Below are 5,158 nucleotides of genomic sequence, written 5' to 3' on the forward strand. Positions count from 1 at the left end.
GACACCAATTAAGGAAAGGTTGTCATTGCTGGCGTGACAAAGACTCAAAAAAGCACTATCACTTTTTTGGTGACTTTCAATCTGTGGGCCCCATCACCAGAAAACACACTTTTATTGCAATGGTGACTGCAATATTTCAAATTTAAAAAAAAAATTAAAATTAATATACAAACTCAAATCCCCTTATCAAAATATCAAATCACTTCTGTGAAAAGAAAATTGGCAGCCTTAATTCTAGGCATCATATCTGCAATTTCCTCTTCTCCTCCATGGATGACTACATAAGAAAGAAATATAAACATAGATCACATTCGCAATTCATAGATCATACAGTTATGACTGCAAGTGATATTCTCCAAGACTGAAAAAGATCAAGAGAAAGATGTTACCTTCAACCTGCCCAGAGGATCGCCATGTAGAATATCAGTTCTAGCATTGTAGACCATCAACTCAGGGGCAAAATTATGAGCGGCAACCCAACATTCATATCAGGTTCTTCAGTCCACATGGAAGTTCTTCTAATCAAATAAGTTACGCAATTACACAGTGTCTAGAAGAAAAACTATTACTAAAGATTGTCAGATAGAACACGGCAGCACATGACTTCTAAGTATATACGTCAAGAGCTTCATCTTTCTCAAGTACTCGGTTGTTGTAGTGCCACTCTGTTTAAATTTAAAAAAAAAAAAAACAAAACAAAACAGGGATTATGTTACATAAAGCCATGGACAAAACAACTACAATCTAATTTGATGATGGGATAATGAAGGCTCACCGGCTCACTGCTACTTCAACCCTCTGATTAATGAATCTCCTTGCTTCATAATCCTAAAGAAGAGACCATTAAGGAAGAAAAGGCGTGATGATGAGGCCAATAGCATAATTGAAAACCTCAATAAGAAAACACTATAGATTGAGGCTGATCAATCAAAAAGAGCAAGAAGTAAATATGTAGTGAAACGGCAATAGCGGGAGACAGTAGGGAAAGTTTGCCTTCTCCCTACCACAATGTCTAAAAAAGCCTGTCTTTACCAGCAGCAATCAAACTACTTAGCTATTAACAGCTTGCATCTCAACACACACCATTGCATTAAGGAATAAAGTCTGCAGTTTCTTAGGGAATACCCATTGCATGATGATGAGGTTTAAAACTTACAAATGGATATATTCCAGGGTTGTACATATCCAGGATATAGACTTGACATGTTATAAAAAAAATAGCATTTAAGTACTTGTAAGAGATTAAGAGATGGTGATCAAGTCAAACAACGTTCTCAGGACAAAAAGGTAAACATACTGTCATTGGCAAAATCTGTTTCATGGCCATTTCCTTGATGTGCATCAAGATTAATAATCATCACCCTGCTTATACAGATAATGAGTGAAAGTTAGCTTTTGTACTAAATTCAAAACTTAACTTATAATGTAGCTATTCATCTGATGTGCAATAGTTAGTACCTTGAGTATGTTTAACCACACCTGCACAAAATGTATGCAAAGAGAAATATCGGTATAAGCACAGAATCCACCTCCTTTTCCCCTACAATAATGATAAAACCCAGTCCTCCCACATTGATGGCCCATCCTCGCTCTTTTGCAAGCTTTGCAGCCAAGATAGTTCCCCCACCTGCAGTATAATACAATCACAGTAAATCCTTGTTCTCTTTTCTTCCCTTTTTAGTAGAAGAAAGCACTAAAAAAAACAAAAATCCAAGATGGATGACGAATTGCCTGGTTGTGAAATGGAGGACTGAGAACTTTCTGCTGCACAAAGTAATTTGGAAACAGGGTAACAGGAGGTACCTTAATCAAAGCAGAAGAAACAAATAGGTCATGATCTTCATAGCGTAATTCGAAACTAACAAATATCATCAGAAACCATTGATTCTTATCCTGAAGCTGTAAGTTAAGAGTACAAATAAGAATGTATTGCCATAGTCCATTTGAAGGCATTTACCTCAATTATCATAGCCACATTTGCACTTTCCTTTAGATATTCAAGTATGCTTCTGTACGCAGCTTCTCAAAGTTACCAATAGTAAGTAAATCTAGCTTAAAGTTACTAATAAGCTGTGATGCCCCGGAAATTCGTATTTATTTTCCGAGGATTTTCTGGAATTTAAATTGTGGGTATCGGACAGTTTCGTGGCTCGTGGATGGAGCGGGAGTGTTTCGGGCGAATAATTATTCAGGAAGCGTCATTTAAGGGGGGCCGCAAGGGTTGACTTTTTATTTGTTAGGATTCTCCAAAAACTTCCTTCACGAAAGTTGTAGAACGCTTCGATACGAGTTCGTGGACATGTGGAACGCGAGAATCGAAGTTCGTATGAGAAAGTTATGAGCGTTTGAAGTTTTGGGAAAGTTCTATAAATAGGAGTTTCCATTTTCGGAAACTTACTATTTCCATTTTCACTTTTACCATTTCCGGAAATCAGAAATCCTCCGTTCTCTCTCATCACCCGCGCTCGACCCGACCCGAACCAGGTGATCCGACCCGGTTGTTCCGGCGAGCTCCGGCCATCTCCAGCGACGAGACTTTCCAGATCAGTTCGCCTCCTCCGTGCGCTCCTCCCTGTGGTGTCCTCTAGTACCGATTCTCAGTGGTGGCGGTGGTAGAAGGCGGTGCAGGTTGGTGTTTTCGGACCCGGTCGGAAATCCTTGTTCCGACGTCGGCGAGGCTTCGAGTCTTCTTGGTTGAGTTCAGAGCAGCCTCCTTGATCGATCCTTGGTGGTTGTTTGGATCGATTCACGTGAAACTTTGTTCAACTCGGTTTGGATTACTGTTCACTGCTTGTGAGGTAGTTTTCGACCCTTTATGCTTGTTTTCTGACTTCGAGCTAGTTTTGAAAGTTCACAAGCATGCTTAGATGAAGAACTTTGATGTTGGGAGTTTTGTGAAATATTGAGTTTTGGCCGACGGCAGTGCGCCACCGTCTGTGGCGGCGTTCCGGCCGTGTTCCGGCCACTTAAGGAACTGTTTTTGGTATTATATATGTTCTACTCGTTGATACGAGCGTTTCGATATATGATATGCAAATTTTGGAGTTCGTATGGAATTGTTATGATTTTTGCCGTTTCATATCGGTGAAATTATTCGTTCCGTGAGGATTCGAGCTTCCGAACGACTTGTGGTTTGATATATCGATCGTGGAAGTATTCCGGAGACATTTGGTGGTCTCGGATGTGGTTTCGCCTCGATTGGCGTTACTTTGGGAATTTTGGTTCGATTTAGGGTTTTCGAATGTTATTCCTTGTGTTTCATTGACTGAATCAAGGCTATACTTCCTTAGGTGCTTGACAGAGGACGTTCTGTAAGCAGTCTAGTGGTGTGAAGACGCAGCGGGAGTTTCGAGGTGAGTAATCTCACGAAGTTCATTCACGAACGGGCTTACCTTTATCATTTTGAGAGTTATTTAGTTAACTGCAAACTATAGTTGGTATTAGTAGGCATTCCTGAGTGGATGACTATGTATATATATATTTACGTGAAATATATATGCTTTGGTGGTTTGTGGATTTTGAAACAATATGCATGAAATGATGCTTTTTATTGTTTGGGTTTTGGCTTTTGGAAAACAAATGATTGTGGAAATATTAATTTCGATTTGTTTTGAAAAACGTTGAGATTTGTGTATTTGAGGAACATTTTCGTTCGCAGGTGGTTTATTTAAATATGGGTTTTTACCGAGAGTAATTGATAGGGATCAATTACGGGGAATCTTTCATTTTAGATTCGTGTAACATTTTGGGTCCACTGTGACTCCTTTAATGTTTTGGTATTTATACCGCAGGTCCAGAGACTTACGAGTTGAGGATCGTGGGTGGGAAAATCGGGACTTCACGCCTTTGGCCGGGTTAGTGAATACGATCAGTTAGAGCTCTAGTCTGTCCGCCGCTCTTGTTTATTGATTTAAACGTGATTTGAGTGAGTTTATCTCGTGATTTGTTTATTGATTTAAACGTGATTTGAGTGAGTTTATCTCGTGATTTGTTTATTGATTTAAACGTGATTCGTGTGAGTTATTCTCGTGATTGGTGTGAGTTGTGTGTGGTTTGAGTTACTTATACGGGCTTGCAAAAGCTTACCGGGTTTGTTGTGTGGCAACCCGGTGCACCATTCCAACGGTGTAGGGGTTAATCCTGCAGGTTAGGATAATCGAGGTTGAGGCAGCGAGCTAGCAGCTTTACGGTAGGAAGCCATCTTTGTGACTTTACTTTTGATAAGGACTTCCGTTGTATAGTTACTCTGAGCAGCCTTTACCTTTTATTTTGTTGTTGACAATTTAATTCGTAAGTTTGTGTAATATATAACTCTATGGAGCGAGTGTATATTAACTTTGAGGGTTCAGGCATCAGTATGTACTTGGTTTAAAGGGAAAAAGATTCCAGGTATTTTGTATTGATGACTGAACGTTCACGCATGTATAATTATGGGATTATATATATCGATTTTCTTGTGTGTAAAATCAGGGGCGTGACATAAGCATCCACACACAAATCACAAATCAAAATTCACATGAATATATACCACAAGATCTTCCTTTGCAGCTTCCTTTGGCTCTACAATGCAATTCTTGTCCACAACATCATCCATGGACAAGAACCTACATACCCGACCCCATTTAGCTGAATCGAACGGATGCCTATATCGGTATCGAAGTCAATACCAATTCCATTCAAAAAATTCGATTCAAACAAAAAGAAGAAGATTAAATTACAATCACTTACAGCTTCTCAACACCGAGATGTAAACTTGGCGAAATTCTCATATTTCGAAATGTAAACTTGAAAGCACAGACGAATTTAGATACTGGTTTTACCTTGAAGCTCGGGACGTCAAAGTGGAGCTTGCTGGAGAGAATACGGCTGCGCCTGAGAGATTTGGCGTCGTTTTCAGGTAGAGCAGCAAACGACAAAAGGGTTCCAGAATGGCATGAATATGTTCATACCTCTATTGCCTTCCTCCACAGCCACCACGCCACCTGCATAAAAATTGACAAGAGCTTCATAAAAGACAAAGATAGAATAAATTAAAATAGTTTTAGAGTCAATAAAAGAGGAAAAACATGACAAACTAAAAGTGAACCAGCTCCCCTGATGGAAAACGAAAAAGTAAGAAACTAAAGACCCACACCAATTCTGGTAATTCATTAGAGTT

The 5,158-nt window shown here is 39.4% G+C and overlaps 1 pseudogene; it reads right to left on the reverse strand.

The window, feature by feature from the left end:
• Nucleotides 1–241: 241 nt before the first annotated feature.
• Nucleotides 242–4,769, reverse strand: LOC112171155 (annotated as a pseudogene).
• Between the last annotated feature and the right edge of the window lie 389 nt (nt 4,770–5,158).

The sequence above is a fragment of the Rosa chinensis genome, chromosome 6 (assembly GCF_002994745.2).
Source record: "Rosa chinensis cultivar Old Blush chromosome 6, RchiOBHm-V2, whole genome shotgun sequence".
NCBI lineage: Eukaryota > Viridiplantae > Streptophyta > Magnoliopsida > Rosales > Rosaceae > Rosa > Rosa chinensis.